The sequence below is a fragment of the Nelumbo lutea genome, chromosome 1, assembly GCF_056320005.1.
Source record: "Nelumbo lutea isolate HS-2025 chromosome 1, American lotus-T2T, whole genome shotgun sequence".
Classification (NCBI taxonomy): Eukaryota; Viridiplantae; Streptophyta; class Magnoliopsida; order Proteales; family Nelumbonaceae; genus Nelumbo; species Nelumbo lutea.
Genome location: NC_142684.1, coordinates 40,076,186 through 40,098,137, shown reverse-complemented (window position 1 = coordinate 40,098,137; position 21,952 = coordinate 40,076,186). Strand labels below are relative to the sequence as shown.

The 21,952-nt window shown below is 42.1% G+C and overlaps 1 long non-coding RNA gene across 1 annotated transcript; it reads right to left on the bottom strand.

The window, feature by feature from the left end:
- Positions 1–3,191: 3,191 nt before the first annotated feature.
- On the bottom strand, positions 3,192–21,715 carry LOC148874359 (uncharacterized). The gene is made up of 3 exons (XR_016105828.1): positions 20,736–21,715; positions 5,431–5,446; positions 3,192–3,926 (listed from the first exon to the last, which is right to left on the bottom strand). It is a non-coding gene; the product is annotated as an uncharacterized LOC148874359 (long non-coding RNA).
- Positions 21,716–21,952: the final 237 nt, after the last annotated feature.

Sequence of the window (21,952 nt, the reverse complement as noted above, 5' to 3'; positions counted from 1 at the left end):
GTTTGGATTGGCAGTTGTTAGAAACAAATGTCCTAAGATTATCGGGTTATGGTTCAGTTCCTCGGTTCGGGTCATGTCTAGGATGATAAAATCCATTGGGAAGTAACAATCCTCTACTCTGACAATGACATCCTCAATAACACCTTGAGGAGTCTTGACTGACCGATCTGTGAGTTTTAGAATTACTGGGATAGGTTTTAACTTGTCGATCTTGAACCTTTTAGAAATAATAGAGGGGAGCAGATTTGCACTAGCCCCAAGATCCAATAGGGCCTGATCAAAAGTGATTATAGAGATGACACACCTTATTAGAGGAGCACCAGGGTCTTTCATTTTCTAGGGAGTTGGCTTAGGAGAACCGCACTAACATCTGCCAAGAACGTCACTTTTTGTGGGGCCGATCGTGGCTCCCCCTTTTGAGTATGCAACTCTTTCTAGAACTTGGCGTAGGCCTGATCTCCTCGTTATGATTCTCTTTCGTCTTTCGCAACGGCCTGGCTGTGAGTGCAGTTGGAAAGAGAACTACAGGTTGGTTCACAATAGGTTCTTCTTCTAAATTTTCTTTTCCTTTTTCTTCCTCCCAACTTATGGTCTTCTTGCTCATTTTCTTCTTCATTGATGTTTTCAAATTTCTTTTTCTCATACGGGTCCTCTAAAATCCTTCCACTCCTTAAGGTCGTAATAGCCTTGGCATTTTCAAACTGAGGGTTCTTAGGAGGTGGTTGAATATACCATTGAGGAAAACTCGGTGGCTGATTTCTAGGATTTGCAACCGGTTGACTTGGTAGTTGCCCTACTTCTCTCCTTGCATTGGCTTTGACTTGCTATCCTATTTGGCTCTCTAATCTAGCGATGGACTACTAATGAATTAGAATCAATTGCTGAAGTTGCATGAATTTGTCATCAACTGTACTGGCCTGAGGAGGTTGTGGGCAAACCTAATAAGGTTGGACCTACTGGTTCCTAGGATAAGTTTGCTGGAATTAGTTCTACAATTGTGGCCTCTGAAATTGCTGGGCCATAGAGTTAAATGGATGGTACTACTGGGACTATGTGTTAGGTTGATGTGTCCTCCAAGAAAAGTTGGGGTGATTTCTCCACTTGGGGTTATAAGTATTTGAAAATGGGTCATTATTAGGCCTCGAGAAACTCTGGGCCGCCTAAACATGTTCTTGGATAAACGGCGGAAACTGGGCCGCCGTTGGACAATCATCAACTTGGTGAGCCGGGCTGGCACAAATGGAACAAACTTCAGGATAAGGTGTAGATGGGCCCGATTGCTAGTTATAGGTGAAGAATTGATCAAGCTTTTGGGCTAGAAGATTTACCTTGTCCAATTTTCTAGAGATTGCATTCAGGTTCATTGTTGCCTCAGGCTCTATACTGTTCTTGACTTTGTAGAGCTCTGCCCTTTTTGAGGTTCCCACCGACCTCTCATAGGAATTTAATGATGCATCATTGATGGAATTTTCACTCAATGTTTCGAAAAGAGCATATGCTTCATCCTCACTTTTACTCATAAATACCCCCCACAGGATGCAGTACCTTTTGCTTGTATTGATCAGTCAAACCTTCACAGAAGGCTTGGACAATTTGCCACTTGGACAGGCCATGGTGTGGGTACTTTTCTCAACAACTCTTTCATTCTTTGCCAAGACGTGAATTTGTTCACCCGGTGTTTAGGTGAATCCAGTGATGGCTCTTCTCATGGTGTTGGTTCGTCCTATAGGGTAAAACTTTCTAAGGAATTCTTGTTGCATTTCTGCTCAAGTTCTAATAGGTCTCCCTATAGTTCCCAACTAGTGCTTGGCCTTCTCTTTCAAGGAGAAGGGGAAAAGAGTTAATCTAAGGGCATCGTCATTAAAGTTTTGGATCCTTACAGTGGAATAGATTTCCAGAAACTCATCTATTGTTTGTATGGGTCCTCAATCGGGTTCCCGTAGAAAGAGGGGAGCATCTGGATTATGCTTGATTTAATCTCATAGTACAAGACTTGGGTATCTGGCAACTATATGCAGGATGAAGGGTTATACTAGGTTGGAGTGAAATATTCCTTCAACTTTCTAGGCTGTTCATCATTGATCCCGGCCATTTGGTTGCATTGCTGGTGATGGAGGTATCTCTCTATCTCAATATAGGTTCTACTATTTCTCTCCTCAGAGATTTCCTTCCCAACATACAACTCAGAAGTTCATTTTTCTTCTTTTTTTGAAATTTGAAAATTGAAATTGAAATTTTGAATTTTAATTTCAAATTTAGATTTTGAAATTTAAAATCAAATTTTAATTTTTGAATTTTGAAAATTTTCTTTTTTTATTTGAAATTTGAAATTTAAATTCAAATTTTGATTTTGAAATTTAAATTCCTAAAATTTAAATTCAAATTTGAAATTTTTAAATTTTAAAAAATGCAAGCATTTCACACACGGCCTAGGGGCTAACCAAAGGTTTCCTAACTAGTGGTTCAACCAATGTGAATCCTCTTAGGTTCACTTGGAATTATGCCATTTCCTTTGGTTAGCCAGGTAAGAGGTGGGGTGGAGGGTTTGTCGAAGCCCTCAAGGAGCAAATTAGTAACCTCTTAGCCGAATGGATACTATAATTGAGTGGGGAAATTTAATAACTAGAATTAAAAGAATAAGAAAGCACTTAAACGAACAAGAGAAAAATCAATCTTACCGAATTCTGGTTCAAGGGTTTGGGTTGAATCTATTGGCCATCGATCCTAGGTACAATTCAGCATTCTTGCAATTCAAGCATTTAACCTTAGATTTACTAGGATAGCCATAATAAACCTTGTGTTTTCCTAATTCAGTTGACCAAACCCAGCATTCGATCAACACTTATCACCACTCAACTAGGTACGATAGCATTCCATGTTAAACAATGATAGCATTAAGATTTGTGAAAACAGTTAAACCAAAATAACAATAATTGAGATAGCTGCAATTATTGAATTTTGTTCCATCGATTCCTTTAGGTTGAACCATGATAAAACGTTGGTCAAAGGCTGTCATGAACAATTGACCCAAAAAGATATCAATCTAATTGCTACTTGTACCATTATTCGTGACAATTACGGATCACCAAAATCATGGATAACAATAGGAAAATCAACATTAATTCAGTTTGTCAAACTAATTAACATCAACATCCAATAAAAATATGCACAAGAATCAATGAATACTTGAATTAGAAAGCAAGAAAATAATGTAACTACAGAACCTCACATTGACACAATCGAACCTCTCCCCTTGAACCAGAAAAAGAAGCTTAGCTACTCATGATCTGTGCAATCTCCAAGCCTTTCTTCTCCATAGCCGAACTGCTTCCTTGAGCTGCTTGGCCTCTTGATGATCTCTTGGATCTTGGAATGAGTGATGCTAGAACTGGTTCACCCCCCTCTTTATATAGCCAAAGGAGAGGGCTGGTTTCCAACTCCTTCTAGGAGATCATCTTATCTTTAGGGAGTCTTGATCTTCTTTGAACTAATCCTATCCTATCTCTTATCTAATCCCCAACCTTCTTATCCTTATAGGATTACATTCAAAGTTTAGATCTAATAAGACTCTCTCCCTCTTGAGAGATTACATTCGAATTAGGACTCTAGACTCTTGTATCCGAGTTGGGCTTCTCTACTACTTGGGCTGCTTCCAGGTTCTTCTGCGAGTTGGGCTTCAGCTGTTAAATGGGCCTGGCTACGAATTTGCTCCGACTTTGGGCCCGGTTTTGTACTCGATGTGGACTGAACTAGTCAATGCCCAAAACATAAAAGTTGTGGGCCTTTATTTCTTCTTTCTAATACTTCTTGAATTTCCCAATTCGGAGTCCGGAATTGTGAGTTAGGCCCAGATCACTGACTATCGCCGAAACTGTGCAAAATCACCCGAATTGGCATGTTTCCTTCCAATTGCCTTCTTTATTGCCCTGAATCGAAATACAAGAGTAATGAGTGCATTTAAGTGTTAAAATAATGAAAAAAGATGAAAATTAGGGGACAAAATAGGGTTCTTTTCCGTCTCATCATGGGGATGTGGGAGGCTCCCCTTGCACTCACAATGACGTAATTAAGTAACCACAAAACCTGTTTAGGCTTAGCCAGTTAACCTCTTTCCTTAGACACCAACCGCCGGTTATGGAAAGCAATCACAAGCTTCCCTAAATTTCAGCACACTTTTGAACCATATGTGTGGGGCACCCTAAAGGATCTTTCTATCCAAATTTTAAATTAAGGTTTAGGGTGAACCACACGTGAAACGGTGGTGGTTTTTGGGCCAAGGAAGGGTGATGAAATGCCCACCTTATCGTATTTAAATTGGATTGCCCTTAAATGGATTAACGATAAAACATAGTAAACAAAATAAATGTAACTAATTACAATGCATTAACAACATCTCTAATATGCAATTCAGCAATTTAACATAAAATAATAAAATAAACTAATTCAGTAAAGGGATGAAAAACCCTAATACATTAACAAATAACAAGATGATTTCAGCAATTAAATAATCCTATGTGATGCATGCTCTAGAACATATCAAACCCTAAATGTTGGAATGCAAATGCATAATTTTAAAATATTTTTATTTTTTTATCTTTTTTTTTTAATTTGAAATTTAAATTCAAATTCAAATTTAGATTTAAATTAAAATTGAAAATTTGAAATTTAAACTCAAATTCAAAATTTTGAATAATTTCCTAATTAACAATCAATTATTCAATTAAACCACTAATTAAGGGAGCAATTAATTATAGCAACAATTAATCATAGAAAACAAATAAAGGAACTACTTTTGCAAAAAATTAATACTACAGAAATGAAGATGAAGAAGGGATTTTGCTACTTTAAAGATTAAACTGAAAAAAAAAGAGTATGTAGCAATAAAAATCCTTGAAATGAAATGAGTTTCTAATATGAAAATAAAGAAAAAAACAAAACCTAACAATCCTAAACTGAAATCTAGTTCGCTCAAGAAATTTAAACAAAGATAAAAACTAGACCTAAGAAAAAAATAACTCACATCTACTAATTCAGAACTTAAAAGAACACAGAAATCAATAAAAACAAAAGAAATTAAGAAAATGACAACTATGGAAATAACACACCTATTACCAAAAGAAAAATATCAAAGAGAGGAAAAGTTACAAGAGTGATTGATTTTAGAAACAAAAAATGAAAAACCCAATTCGAACCCAGAAATAAATAGAAAAAAGAAATAGATCTAAGAATGAAACAGAAAATAATCATAAAAAAATAAATCGGATCTATTAAGAAATAAAAATAATTAATTAAGAATTCAAAAACACTACTTTACCAAAAAGAATTCGAAAAAAAAAACAGAATTAAATTGGGACGACTAGACCCGAATCACAATCCTAATTTCTCCTCTTCTCTTTTCTTTAGTAGTTCGGTAATGCTCTGGTACCCCACCTTTTGCTATTACGTCCTGCAAAATCAAAGAGAAACAAGAATTAAAAAGAGATTACAGATCAAGTAATCAAACGAAAATAAAAAAAAAATAGTGAAACAGATCCGAACAAAGCAAATAAAATTTTTTTCTCCATTGCTTCCCTGGCAACGATGCCAAAAACTTGGTGTGTCCGAAAGTGTGTCATTAACCACTTCGGTACACCAAGTTCAATATTTATAAATTTTTTGATTATCAAAATGACTACAAAACACGGTTAGTGGTGAGAAAGGGGTAGTATGCATAGGGAAGCGAGGGAAAAATTGTCACGTACTTCAATCTAGACAAAATACCAAGATTTGGGATTGCAGAAACACAAAATTTAATTAATTGAACTGGAATCCCTTAAAATAAAATTCTAACAATGCTAAAAGTAAAAATTGCATAAAAATAAATAAATAACAGAAATAAAAAAAACTAAATAAAAAATCTGCAACTCAATCAGAGATAGCAGTCTCCGAATCTATCCTTTGACCCTCGAACTCCTCGAGTTGGGCCTTTCGTCTTACTTTTCTGAATTTTAGATTTGTAGAAAGGAAGACAAAAATTAAATTTGATAACAATAAATTGTAGAAATAAAATAAAAGCTGGAAATTAAAGCATAGAAAATAAAAACATGTGTAAAACATAAATCTAAAACTATGGGAAACTAGTTGAGATCTGGATCGAAAGGTGGCAGTAGTGGCTAGGCGAAGTGCAAGCAGTAACCCCACCTCTTGCCTGGGCGTTCTCCTTTTCCTCTACCCTTGAACTTCTCAAGAACAACCTTTCGTCTTACTTGGGGGCAGAATCCAACCCCTTTTGAAGACCCCTTGGGTCCTTTTTATAGAGAAGGAAGGAAAGGTTTGGGATTACAGAGAAAGAGAGGGGCGACAACTGGGCTTTTGCAGAAATATGGGCACCCTAGGGTTGATAATGGAGGGTTAGGATTGTTCTAAGATGATCCTAAGGCTGAGAAGAGAAGGAGATGGCGCGCCCAATATTATGTAGGGATAAGATTTGGGTGCCCATAATGGAGGGAGTAGATTTGGGCGCCTAGAGCTGGAGAAATGTGATTGGTTGGTGTGATGTGGCACTCTAAAGTAATTGGTTGAGGTTTAAGGAGTGAGGTGTAAGGCTAGGATGCTCTCTAGGGAGAGATATAAGGGTATGAGGGGCTGCTAAGGCTTAGATGGTTAAGATTAGAGAGAGGTTGTAGTGAAAGGTGGGGATTTGAAAATTTGGGGGTAGTTAGGAGATAAAGAGATGAGGGGGAGGCGCCTAGGGATTCAAAGAGAGAGTTATTTCATAGGAAAGGTGCCTATCTGGGTTTAGCAGATAGGAGGCGTCCTCCTGTACTCAGTTTTTTACAAAAACACCCCTCTCTCAGCTGGAATTCGCACAAACCTCCCAAAATCTATAGGAAACTCTGTAATTTTCTCAGTTGTTACTAGAATTTGCACAGGGACCCTCAGAGGTTACAATATTGAATTGAACTAAAAAAAGGGTACATATTAGTCAGTCTAAGGTCCAAAATACCCCTAAAATGATGCCCTTAAGGCATCAAAATACAAAGTTATCACCTGCCCTAAGGACAATTTTCCTTTGCCAAGGATAGACCACCTCATTGATGCCACTACAGGGTACAGACTACTTAGTTTTATGGATGCTTTCTCTGGATACAATCAAATAAAGATGCACCCAGAGGACAAGGAGAAGACCTCGTTCATCACCGAGCATGACACTTACTGCTACAAAGTGATGCCCTTTGGCTCGAACAAGATACATGCCATACTGGACATGACACCCCCTTGATCGGTGAAGGAGACTCAGAGACTCACCTACCGAATAGCTGCTCTCAACCACTTCATGTCCAAGTCGGCTGACCGCTGCCTTCCCTTCTTCCATGCCATCAAAAAGTTGAAGGATTTTCAGTCGACAGAGCTGGCGCGCCTTTGACGAGCCAAAGGTCTACCTTGCCTCACCTCCCCTCCTCGCTCGATCAACTCCAGGAGAAACCCTTATCTGTACCTATCGGCTGGGGATGAGGCAGTCAGCTTAGTTCTAATAAAAGAAGACAGAATGTAGAAACCAATATATTACATTAGCAAGGTCCTCTGCGATGCCAAAACTAGGTATCCCGAGGTGGAGAAACTGGCCTTCACCCTCGTGGTCTCGGCTAGAAAGCTCAGGCCGTATTTTTAAGCTCACACCTAAAGGTCCTGACCAACCAGCCCCTTAGGGCTGTCCTCACCAAAGTGGGCCATCAAGCTCTCTGAATTTGACATACAGTACCAATTGAGGCTCGCCATCAAAGCAGAAGCCCTAACAGACTTTGTAGTAGAATGCACCTTCAGCCAGGCCTTCCACCAAGCCCCTGGAGATGTTGAAGGGGACCACTTGGCTAAGGAGGCTCACCCCAAATGGAAACTTGTTGTTGATGGCTCATCCATCACCAAAGGAAGTGGAGTGGGCCTCATCTTCCTCACCCCAGATACTGCTATCATAGAGTATACGCTAAGGTTCGACTTTTTGGCATCCAATAATGAAGCCGAGTACGAGGCCCTCTTTGTTGGCTTGCAGCTGGCCAAGGACCTCAGCTCCCTACACATCGAAGCCTTCAGCGACTCACAACTGGTGGTGAACCAAGTCAATGATGAGTACGAGGCTACAAAACAAAGCATGCCCAATTACCTTGCCAAAGTTCAGGACCTAGCCTGTCACTTCCAATGCTTCTCTCTACAACAAGTCCCATGAGCTGAGAATACAAGAGCCGATGCCCTTTCTAAGTTGGCAAGCACCTCGGATGTAGCCCTCGGCTGCACGGTCCATGTGGAGAAGCTACCTTGACCCTCTATAAAAGAAGTCCAAGTACTTCCAATAGAGGCCAAACCGTCATGGATGGACCCCATCATCAACTTCTTACTGACAGAGAGACTGCCCAACGACAAGAACGAAGCAAGGCGACTCCAACCTCAGGCAACTCACTACACCTTTTTGGAAGGAAAGTTGTACAAAAGGTCCTTCACCTTGCCTTGCCTCCGATGCCACCGTCAGGAGGAGGGCGACTACATGCTCCGGGAAATTTGTGAAGGCATCTGCGGTAATCACGTTGGTGGCCGAATCCTATGCCAAAAGGCACTGAGACAGGGGTACTTTTAGCCAACTCTTCAGAAGGATGCAACCGAGCTAGCACGCAGATGCGACAAATGCCAGAGACATGCCAACCTTTGCCATTTGCCAACCACAACCCTCTCAGCTCTCACCGGCCCTCGGCCCTTCATCAAATGGGGAATGGACCACCTCGGCCCCTTTCCTCAGGTAATGGGAGGTAGGAAATATCTCATTGTCACCATGGACTATTTCACCAAGTGGGTAGAAGCCGAACCCCTGGCTACCATTACAGCTTGAGAAATCCAAAGCTTCTTTTGGAAGAACATCATTTGCTGCTTCGGTCTCCCCTATATATTGGTTACTAATAACAGAAAGCAATTTGACAATGCCAAGTTCTGGGAGTGGTGTGCCTCCCTCGGCATCAAGTAGCAGTACACCTCGGTAGGCTATCCCCAAACAAATGGCCTAGCCGAGGTCACCAATAGAACCATCTTAGATGGACTAAAGACTAGATTAGATTGAGCCAAAGGTTATGTGCTGATGAGCTTAGTAGTGTCCTTTGGGCATACCGAACCCTACCCTGTTAGGCCTGATCTACCGTACATAAGCATTTATCCCACCGAAATCGGCCAACCAATGCTCCAAATTGAAGCATACGATGAGGCCGAGAACAGCGAAACAATTACAAAAAACCTCGATTTGCTGGAAGAAGCTTGGGATCAGGCAAAAGTTAGGGTGGCCGCCTACTAGCAACGAGTGTCCCACTACTACAATTCGAAGGTGAAAGAAAGACACTACCGAGAGGGAGACCTCATCCTCAAGAAATTCATGGTCCCTGAGCCCAGAGTAGGAAAGCTAGGCCCTAACTGGGAAGGCCCCTACAACATCAAGCAAGTCCTCGGCCTTGGCACCTTCTGCTTGGAACACTTAAACGGAAGACACATCCCTCGAACATGGAACTCGGAGAATCTCCAGATGTACTACTAGTGATTGTATATTTTGATGGCCAAATGATGAATGAATAATGCAAAGTTCCCCTTCGGCTCAATGTTTAGCGTGTGTTCTCACCAAGTCCCTAAGACACCTCGGCTTCATGACTAGCCGTGACTAACTTAATGTCTCACAAAATGAAAATACATTAGGATGGCCGAGGCATCACACGCCTCGTTACCTGTCTCAGCGGCAGATGGCCTTTCTTGGTATATACTTAGCATGATTAAATGGACGACAACCCTGACAAACTCAGCGGTTCACCTCTGCCCGAGACCCCGACCTCCCTAGAGCGCCAACTCAGCCTCGTCGAAGTAACCACTTGGGAAAGAGACTAGCCAAGTGAGCTACATTTCAACCTCGGATTCTCTCCCATACTTTGGCAGACCACCTGAACTTAGCCTAAGTAAACACTTGAGAAAAATGAGCCAGGCAAGTTGCATCTTGGTTGCATACCTTTGCCTCGGTCTCAGCCCCTCAACAATCTAAGGCGAGTGTGTAACTAAAGCGAGCCATTATGAGCCATTTTTTGAACTGTGATCTCTTCATTGGGAGGGGCAGGGACCTTTTGGTAAAAAAAAAGAGAGAGAAAAGAGAAGAGAAAGAAGAAAAGAGAACATTGTACAAAAAATGAGTCTGAATTAATTCATTTATCTTGTAAAGCATTTACAAAAAAAAAAATTCTATGGCCTTAGTGGCAGAGAACATTTACATCAGAGAAGAAAAACAGACTAACAAAAAGCAAAAAAGTAACAAAAAATAGGAAGAACCCCACTAAGCTTTGCCACCAGTCGGGGAGAGGGCAGAGTCCTCGGCGCCTTCAGCAACATCAACAACCACGATAGACCCTTCGGGGGAGTCTAGAATCACCATCAACCCCTCAACTTCGAAGTCGGGCATCACTTGTAGGATGACTTTCTTTGTGTCCTCAATGCCATCCAGATACGACGAAGACACATACTCCGCCAGGGCGTTCTAGTAATCGAACGACTGGTTGAAGGGGCCCCTCGTCTCTACCGCCCGCTTCTCTGCTTCAGTCGCCCGCCTTTCGGCCTTGACTACCTGCTCGGTCTGCGCTGCCCACCACTGAGCCTCCGTGGCAATGCTGTCAAGGCTAGCCCGGTCCACCTCAGACTTCCTCAATGCCACCTACACCTAGTCGAGGGGGGCCTTCACGGTCTTCAGGTCATCCTCTAGAGTCTTCTAGAGTTGCTGCTCGTCTTTATGGGCAGCCCTAAACCTGTCCCGCTTAATCTTAGTAGTGGAAATTGCCTCCTGAAGCTTGTTGATCTTCTTAATTCAGTCCAAGCGCTCTAGGGTGAGGCCCATCTGGTCTCCTCAGCCGACGAAGTGGCAACAGACCTGCATCAAGCACCACCGGTAAGAACCAAAACAAAGAAGAAAGGGAAGTATAGAAGAAAAGATGAAGACTAAAAGATTACCTCAGCCAAGTGATAAAGATCCTTGTTGCGGATGCTATGGGGGTCACTTTGCATCATTTCAAAGTGATCCCTCGGCAGGATCACCCCACTCACTAGGGCCTTGCCGACTCCCTCCTTGGTGATGGAATCCCCTTCATGGATCTTCCATCAGGGGTGAAAGACCTTGGCAAGCTGCCCGACCCCCTTGACCGGCTCCTGTATAGAAGCGTGGTCAGATGAAGTCCCCTCCGGATGCCCCTTGGTAGGAGGCTTCTTTATTATGGTGCCCTCAGCAGGACGCTAATCGTAGGCCACCTTCTTGGCAGTTGCTCTCTTAGGGCCTCCTCGGTAGGCCTCTTCTTACCCGCCTCGGCCACCTTGGTGTGCTTCTTGGTCGCCTCGACCAGCTTCTGGGCTCCCTCATCCAACCTCTTTCCCTTGTCCCCTTGGCCGATGGGGACTTGTTGTTGATTATCCCCCTTGGTGGGGACCAACGCATGCTCATCCCTCGCGGGCACCCTTTCGGTAGGCCCCTTTGGCATCTGCCCTCCTTGCTTTTTGTTGGCTTAGGCCTTCTGCTTGGCACATACACTCTCCAGCAGCAACTTCTGAGCGTCCATCGGAACCTCTGTAAACAAAAGAAGACAAGTCAGTATCAAAAGATGAGGGCGAAGGGAACGTGTTAAAAAACTATGAAACCTCTCCTATTGAGGGGGGCAGGGCTGAGCCACGCGAAAACTAGGGGAAGCTCCTCCTCCACCAAAGGCTTGGCCTTGACTATCCCAGCACGAGTAGTTGAGCCACTGTAGTGGCCTCCTCGTCCCGAAGTGGAGGGAGACACTTCTCGATTGTCATGCAAGCCTCTTCCTACCTCAACCTAAACGTCCAACCTTCTGGGCAAGAGATGAAAAAGAATTTTCCCTTCTAGTTGTGGATAGACGTGGGGTTACCGATGAGTTTCCCCCTTCGTGGCTGAAGGTAGTACATGCTGACTTCAGAAGAATGCTTTCTCACCTCTGTAAACAAAAGAAGACAAGTCAGTATCAGAAGATGAGGGCGAAGGGAACGTGTTAAAAAACTATGAAACCTCTCCTATTGAGGGGGGCAGGGCTGAGCCCCGCGAAAACTAGGGGAAGCTCCTCCTCCACCAAAGGCTTGGCCTTGACTATCCCAGCACGAGTAGTTGAGCCACTGTAGTGGCCTCCTCGTCCCGAAGTGGAGGGAGACACTTCTCGATTGTCATGCAAGCCTCTTCCTACCTCAACCTAAACGTCCAACCTTCTGGGCAAGAGATGAAAAAGAATTTTCCCTTCTAGTTGTGGATAGACGTGGGGTTACCGATGAGTTTCCCCCTTCGTGGCTGAAGGTAGTACATGCTGACTTCAGAAGAATGCTTTCTCACCTCTGTAAACAAAAGAAGACAAGTCAGTATCAGAAGATGAGGGCGAAGGGAACGTGTTAAAAAACTATGAAACCTCTCCTATTGAGGGGGGCAGGGCTGAGCCCCGCGAAAACTAGGGGAAGCTCCTCCTCCACCAAAGGCTTGGCCTTGACTATCCCAGCACGAGTAGTTGAGCCACTGTAGTGGCCTCCTCGTCCCGAAGTGGAGGGAGACACTTCTCGATTGTCATGCAAGCCTCTTCCTACCTCAACCTAAACGTCCAACCTTCTGGGCAAGAGATGAAAAAGAATTTTCCCTTCTAGTTGTGGATAGACGTGGGGTTACCGATGAGTTTCCCCCTTCGTGGCTGAAGGTAGTACATGCTGACTTCAGAAGAATGCTTTCTCACCACAAACATGGCATGGAATAACTTTGGGGTCAACTCCACTTCCCGAAGCCAAGTCCACACCAATAAGGCAACTATGGTCCTAATGGCATTGGGGATAAGCTGACTGATCGTAATGCTGTAGCACTCCAGCAACTCTGAGATTAAGGGATGGAGAACTCTAAAAAGTGTTGATATATTCAAATTTCCCCCTCATTAGGGGTCCACATCCGATCACCGACATTAGGAACCCTAAGCTGGTAGGACCGAGCTATATGAAACCTGGCTAGGGCTTTTACTTGGTCCAAGTCCAGAGTACCATCGAACTTCGAACATGGATGGTCAGCGCATTCGGCCACCATTCCTAGGAGGGGCTCCAGGGTCGAACTTTGATGTGGTGCTTTCACAGGGAGGGTCATCACCTCGGTGGTTGCCCTCGGCACCCTTAGATTTTACCCTCTCCCTCAACACCATCACCTCTCGTTGAAGGGGGATGCCAGCTAATGGACCTAAAGGAGAGAGGGGGAAGGAGTCCGAGGAGAGCTCCCTTTCGAACCAACCAAAAGTTCATAGCACTCAAGGCCAGAATCAGAGTAACACATGGTTTAAGAAGTTACCCAAAGATGAAGAAGGAAAAGAGGAAGACGAGGTGTGTTGAAGAGTTGAAGGTCTAGGAGTAGTGTTCACTCGACATCAAGGGCGCCTAGAGACAAATGACAAAGAAAAATCGGCACCAAGGCCCCTATTTATAGAAGAATGAATGGCTCAGGTCCACCAGATCCAATGGTCCTGAGGCCTCCTCCTTCTCTGACCATCCATGGTGTGTCACTTGGCACCTAGCCTCGGGGAAATCAAATGATGCCTAGTGAACTGGCACCCAGCTTCGGGGAACGAAATGATGCCTAGTGAACCAGCGCTTAGCCTCGGGAAGATGAAATGACGCCGAGCGAACCAACGGGCCCGTTCACTGCAACCCACCAGTTCGGGTGCATAGGCTTGGTGGACGTGTAGGCCGGTTCGCCCAGAGCGCCCGTCCCCCCTATGAAAGGCTCTCCTCGTGTCAAACCCGTATCCGGCACAACCCGGTGTGCCAGCTCGCAAATCCTGTATCGTGCACAGCCCTAGACCGTCATCGTGTAAATACAAGGCACAGGATCAGCTCTGTCAGGCCCCCTCCACCTCGGGCTCCCTAGCGGAAGCCGAGGCATCCACCATTTCATCCCTCTTCCATGAACTGAAATCAGGTTGAAGCAGAAGTGAGACGAATGCGACGCCACTACAAGGTATACTCCGCTAGATAAGCCCAATGGCACCTACCAATATCGACACTCCCTTTGGCCAAAGTCGAGGCCCCTTCCGAACCCCCACCTCGGCCTCGGAAGTGGGGGGCAAGTGATGTAGGCGCATTCGACTGGCTTGTACGGGGCTGACGCATGTCGAATAGAGGGCGCCAGCATAAGCTCGCCATGAGGACGCTTGGAGTTACCCAATGCGGACCAGGTAGACCCAACTGCAGAGCGTCACGTGGCTCTGGTAGAGGATCTTGCCAGGGCCTCGTATGGCTCTTATCTGGACCATCCAAGCCCAACTACCCCCCTAGAAGCTTCGACTATAAATACAAGGCATCCCCCCAAAAGGTAAGGGATTCAAAACCTTTGTGATCTCTAGTGCTCTCTCCTCTAAGGACTTAGCGCTATTTGAGACCTCGTTTGGACCCCTTGGCTCCAAACTCAATGCTTACTTTGCGCACGTACTAACTTGACCATCGGAGTCTTCACCTCGGGTTCCTGCCCGAGGCCTCTGACACTTTTTTCCTTGCAGATTCACTACCACAAGAACCGTATCTCATCCCTATTTGGACATCCTTCTCAGTACCAGCCCTCGACTTCTACAGTATTTGAAGGAGCAATCCACCTCGGCCTTGGCTTGTCTTCTCCAAACCCTCATAGCCTTCGACCTTCCTTCGAAGCTTAGGAGCGAATTACTTTGTTGCCCTCTGCTAATCCGAGCATCAACAGTAACCATCATTGATGTTTACTTTTTTTCACAAATAACGAATTAAATACAAACTATACATAATGATGTCAGTTATATCATGGGCTTGCTCTCACCTTATCCTTAAATGCTCTAAATACCAATTTGATAAATATTTATTACGATGGATATAAGGCATTGGCTAAATTTATTGGTAATGACATAGCTTGATAACCATCTAATGTTGTTGCATCAAGATCGGATATCTTAATATCCATCCTTACTAATATAATGAACTTATCCAATACTTTGAAATTCATTTTAATATATTTTTATTAAGCTCATAATGGTGTGTTCACCCTTCCCATATAAGCTTTATGTGTCTTGACTACCATCCTGATAATAATTTACTAAGATAGGATTGATGGGTTAATTTCAAAAGGCACCTAATTGATCTTCCAAAACTTCTTCCAAACAATTTCCTACTACTAAAAATATGTGATAGAGATAAGCTTGAATAAATATATTAGACAGTGTATGCCCTTAACTCCAATAAGATAGATGTATAGATACGTTTATTATAAATGAACAAAAGTACATTATTGTTTTATGTTGATATTGATATGTTTCTGTGAAATTACCCCTTAAATTGGACACTTATGAGACTCGTGTTAGTTTAGAATGTTCTCAGACGTTTGATAGGCTTGGGGAATTTATCTTACTAAGGCTGACATTGATATGCTACCAAAGAAGTTGGGGCAGTTTGTCTTAGCTGCTAGGGTTAAACTCAAAGCACATGCAGTGTGTGTTTAGTTGAAACTGAAGGGATGAGAGATCCATCGTATGGACGCCCAAATCTTGCAGAATAAGGTGGGCGAATTTCAAAAATTTCTCTCTCTTTCAACCGGGAATCGAATTCCCTATTTAGAAAATCATATTTTCAATGATCAATCTTGAACCATAAACTGAACAGATCTGAACAAAAGTAGTGGGAGAGAATTATACCCGATACGGAGAAGTAATATCTCCCAATGGAGGTGTTCATGCCCAAAGGAGGATCCAAAGACTACTTCCACTAAAGATGGCGCAGTGCATGATGGGGCAGAATCAACAGTGTTCTTCTCCAAGAACCTATTCCTTCACAAGAAATAGTAGAATGTCACGTGAGCACAGCTTCCTATCAGCTCATTCAGAAAGAGCTGATATCAAGATCAAATCTTAACTTCTCCCACAATTGGAGATTGAACTGGCAAGGTAGGCGGCAAGAAGAAGGAGGTGGCAAGAAAGAATTCTGCAGGGTTGCTTAATTTTTTCTTCTGTGATTTCAGCTCTGAAGAGGATGTGAATGTGTGTCTTCTGAAGGCAGCTGCCCCTTCCTTCTTTTGTAACCCTAAAGGATCAGCTCCTAATCCAATTAGGAGTTTCTGATCCAAATCATATTTGGATCAGACATCCCTTTAGGTGATAAGGATAAACCCTTATCCTATCTCTAAATTGAATCAACCTTCTCCTAATCTCATTAGGAGGTTTCTAGATCTGAATCACATTCAGATCTGGACTCTTTGAGTGGATAGGGTTAAGACCCTATCCTATCTGCCAATCCATCTCAGAATTCGCCCCATATTTAACTCATTAAATTAACCCAGTTCGAAATGGGCTTAAGGCCCATTAAGGTTATGTGCTCACTTAGTCTTCCTATCTGCTGCCCAGTTGGGCTTCCTTGTATGGCGTGGGACCCAAGCATTGATCTACACATCAGCCACATGGGTTCGACCCAGCCTTTGTTACAAGGCCTAGCTGAATACACTGTTATGGACAGTGCACCCCCCTGAAACCCATCAAATAGGCTCTATGGGCCCAACACTTACCCTAAGTGGTTCCGGGGCCAAGCCACCTTGTAACACTCAGGGACTGTGGGCAGATGCAAGATTAGCCCATCAGGTATTATCCTCAATGGTCTTACACTCAACCTCTTAGCCAATAATGATCAAACACCGACAAGAGAGGACCTCTCCCTCGGCTGCAAGAAACAGTGTTGCACTCTCTACTTATATGGATCCCGGGAATTAAAACATTTTGCAAACATTTTAGAAACCATAATATATATACTTTTATATCTCATATAAAATATATTTCGCAAAACAAATCTCAACGATTGAAATTGGCTACCGACAATCTTGGTTTCCATCAGTGAGAGTGCATCCCCGATCATTACCTTTGTCCGACAAAGGGGCTGATCCTGTCACTATGATCACCCACTCAGATGAGTTCTCAGACTATCCCAACATACCCAGGTTTTGACCCCCGACAGCTAGTGCAATATCATAATCGAGTCTAGGGGTCGGGTGTAACTTTCCAGTTTTGCCCATTAATCTCCAAGGTCCAGGGCAATACTGGAAATCTGGTCCTGTTCAAAGATTCAATTAATCCTACACTGCATGTGCCCAGGTTCTCACTCTGGCAGCTGAGACAGGCCACCCCAACTGACTTGGTAGCACATCAGTGTCAGCCTTATCGGGATAGGTCTCCCCAGATCGACCCACTGGCTATGAACATTCTAAACTAACACGAGTCTCATTAAGTGTCCAGTTTAATGGTATTACATAGAAACATACCAAGGGAACATGAATCAAATATGTACTTTTATTCATTTACAACAAACTCATAATGTACATCATTCTAATTGAAGCTAAGGGCATACAAACTGTCTAACAGAAACACTGAACCCAGACCTTAGAAATTGATGGGCAAAACTGGAAAGTTACACATTACCCCTAGACTTGATTATGGTACTACACTAGGTGTCGGATTATGCTGTCTTTGATATGCCAATCAGTGAGGTCCATTGAGGATCAAAACCTGGGTATGTTAGGGCAGTCTTAGAATTCATCTGAGTGGGTGATCATAGGGATAGGATCGGCCCTAGGGGTGAGAAAAAAATAGAAAAACCAAATCGACCGAAAAAACCAACCAAAACCGAACCGAGAAATTGGTTAGCCGAACCGATCGATTTAGTTTTGGTTCAGTGTTTCTAATAAACTGAAGGTACTGGTTCAGTTTTGGTTAAACAATATAGAAAATTAGTGGTTAACCAAACCGACTGGTATACATATATATATATATATATATATATATATATATATTTATATTAGTATATGTATATATATTATATTTTATGAAAAATGTTTGCTAAAGGTTCTAATTCCCGAGATCCATTCGAGTAGAGAGTGTGACACTACACCTTGCAGCCAGGGGAGAGGTCCTTCCTTGTCGTGTAGTGTTTGATCATTATAGACCAAGATGTTGAGTGTAAAAGACCATTACAGAGTTGATTACCTAATGGGCTTTATCTTACTTAAGTCTATTATCCTTGGGTCTTCATAGGATGGTTGAATTCAAGGATCATTTAAGTGTAAATGTTGGGCCCATTTTTAGCCCATAGTGATGTGCTAAGTGGTTCACTGCATTTAGTAGTGAATTCGGCCAGGCCTTTTCACAGAGGCTGATCCGAACCCATGTGGATTTATGTGAGGTCATTGTGGGGTCCCATGCCATACAAATCAGGCCTAAGTTGGCTATGCAACACCCTTTGGTCGCGAGCCTTATAACTAATAGGCCTAAAGTCCATTATTAATATGATTAATTAAGTTGTCACATGACAGCTTAAGTTGTCATGTGACATAGGGTGAATCTAGGTATGGAACACCTAATCTTATAAGAAGATAAGGTATATATCTAATTAAAGTCCAGATATGATTTTGATCTGGATTATCTCCTAATTAGATTAAGAGATAGCTCCATAAGAGATTATAAAGGAGGAGGGGGCGGACCAGTCCAAGACAGCTTCATATTTTTGCAATTTATGGTCCTCTCTACACCCTTTTGTCTCCCGGTTTTTTCTTGGTTCGATCTCAGCTATTTGGGACTGATATAGATCAGTTTTTCCTTTGATTTTTGCAAGAAAAATCCAGAGGAGTTTCATGCTCACCTCCCCAATTTGATCTAAGTAGTTGGATTGCAGTTTTGCTAAAAACTACGTTGCTGAACTGGCTTCAGAAGTACATTGCGCCATCTTTAGTGGAGGCTGGTTTTAGGACTGGTTTGGGCATGAACTTTCACCTTGGGATTTGCATGTGACAACCATATTAGGTATACATCTCCCTCTTTGTTTGGCTTCAAATCTGGTCCAATTTAGTGCAAGATCGATCCTGAAAAATGCAGTTTTTTGAAACATAGCAAATTCGATTCCTGGAAGGATTAAGAAATTTTTGAAATTTCACCTAGCCATCTAGCATGGTTCGGCCATCCGTATGATGGATCCTAACCCTTCCTTCAAAATACACCATATTGCATGATTTAGGCCAGATCATAGAAGAATATGAAGAGAGAAAATTCTGTCCCAGTCACTGTTGGGCACTAGGTCTCCCACCTCCGAAACAAAGTTCTCTCTCAACCATTCACCTGGATAACATATGTAAGATCATTTTTTATCTCAATATTCAACAACACAATGCTTGAGAATCCATGAGCCACTTATGCTTATAAGATAATCCAACATAAGCTTTATACCTTGAAGAATCAAAAGTAGTTCTGAATTAATAAAGTGGAAAAAATTCCCTAAGAAAATATTACTTAGGTGGTTCAAATTTCTAAAGAAATTGTAGAAACCCAAAAATGATTTTTAAATTTGTGCTTCTTTATCCTAATCCTAATGTAGTACATAGGGTTAACATCATACTTTAGTGTTGTTTAGATGCAATTTCCCTTGACTTGCTTATATCAGTTGTCCATTAGATCAGTAACCCCATAAATTAATGAATCTACAAATGATTCATATATAGTTAGTTATTACTTATTTGTTATTTGTGCTCAGCATTGCAATATTGGCATTACTTGGCATGACTGCCATCCTTATAAAAATTAGACCGTTGTTTGGCTTTCATATTTTATGGTGATAGTGTCATGAACAACAATACAATGGTGTTAGATATTGTGTGTTCACTCTTCTTATGTTTGCTTTAAAATGGGGGAAAGTATGGACATACCTAATCATGGATCCTGAATTCCAACCCAGCCATAACATAATCGAGAAACATATATAAATCCTCTATTTGAAAAGATAGGAGAAATTCTCGCACCTTGTAGGAATTATTGTCTTGGATGATTTGGTGTCAGGCCAACATTACTTTGACTTCAGTCTATCATTTCCCCTTGAAAAGATAAAGACTAAAATGTCCTTATTACAAAATATGACTAATTCAAAGAAAATGCAATCTCATCCTGATAAATGTTTACTAGTTTGGCACATATGGTCCATATGTGTGAAATGGCTATTAAGAACATGGTGTATACACAATATCCAATACTATTATATCACTGCCCTTAAGTTAATAGTGATAAAACAATATTACACATTTGTGATAGTTTTTGCATGTTCTCAAATTTGAAATTAACCTCTTTATCCCATCTTGGTAAAATTTTACTAAGTTGACACATATAGTCATATTTGCCAAATGATCATTGAAGAGTTGAGACATATAGTCAATTCAGGTGTGGGAAACCCTTAAAGGATCAAAGGAGTTGGCAACTACATGCCACCCTCCTTCTTTATCCGATGTTCCCCTCATTCCTACCAAGCAAATGGGAAAGGGAAAGCCACAAGTGATTTGCTCCCCTATGAAAGTTCCTTTCAATTGTGATTCCCAACATTAAAAAAAATTCAAAAAAAAAAACCTAGACTAAATCAAGTTGTAATGCTATGAAAGTAAATATATTTCAGCATTGAAATAAATTCAAATTAAACTAAAATAAACACTATGAGACATAGAATTTTCATTCAAAATGATCAACAAACTACTCTAATGCTTCCCTATATCAAATCATCATGTAAGTAAAAAGAAAACATAACAGATATACATCAAAAGATAAACAATGCTGAAAAATAGAGACTACCTAGAATACCAATAAAGTTCTAGAAAATAAAAATATTAAAAATAAAAATGAAAAAGGGTGAGGTGAATCGACCTCCGCCTTTTGGCCTTTTGACATACAATTAGTGATGGATGTTTCGAGCTAAAATGTTGATGGTGCTGAAATGCTTGATGGTCTTTCTTGCTTGGGCCAAAATCTAGTTTTCTTCTTCCTTTTAGTCTCTTGCTTCTCTCTTGGTTGAATGAGATGGTGTCCCTAAGATTTCGGTTGTGAGATGGTGATGGATAGGAGACTTTGGTGGTAGAGTGAGAATGGAGATAAAGGGATTTTGGTTTTTCTTTGGGTGTGAGAGAGGTTAAGAGAGAAAGGAAATAGGGATTTTGGTTCTGGTTAGAGTGTGTGAGAGAGAGAGGAGGGAGGTAGAGAGTTCAACTGTGGTGTTGTTGGTTGAAGGAGAAGAGATGAGAGTTTGAGGATCTTGGTTCAGATGGTCTTTGGAGAATGATTTCAGTGAGGTTTTTCGGTTTGTGAAGAAGGAGATGGGAGCTTGGGGGTCTTGGTTCAGACATAAGGGGAGGAGAGATACGGTTTTGGGGTTTATTGTACAAGGGTGGGGAAGAAGATGATGAAGGTGAGACTCAGTGGTAAGGGTTTCATGGAGGAGGGAGAGATTCGAAAGAGATTGAGAAAGTGGAGGGCCAACCCGCTGCCTTCTTTCTTGCATCTTCTCTCTTCTTTCTTCCTTCTCCTTCTCTTCTAGCCGAAATGATAACAGCTCACATTTTCTTTTTTTTGTTTTTGTTTTTGTTTTTTTTTTTTGAGAAAAGAAAGATTGGGAGGGAAGATGGAGGAAGATTCAGTGGCTAGGGTTCATGAGGGTTGGTTGTTGATGGGAGGAGGAAGAAGATGGAGGTTAGGAGGCTAGGGTTCGGTGGGAAGAGTGGAGCGAATAGAGTGTGACAGTTCGGTGGTTAGGGGAAAGGGGGAATGAGGGAGAGGAAAGCTGGTTCTTTTGTTTCGTGGAGGTTCGGTGGTGAGAGCTTGAGGGAGTGAGGGGGGAAGGAGGAAGAATGAAGAGCCTCCTATAGTCTCCAGATTAAGATGTTTTTTTCTAGGTTTCTTTTTAGGTTTCTTTTATTGCTTTTCTTGTTTGAACCGAATGGAAATGGGTTGGGTTGGTTTGGATGGAACTAAACTAGTTGGGTTGGGACCGAATTTGAGACAACCTAGTTAGGGTTTAGTTTGGGGCTTGCTAGGGTTTTTAGGGTTTAGAAAAGTTAATCTCAAAAGGATGGAAGGTTGGGAGGCTT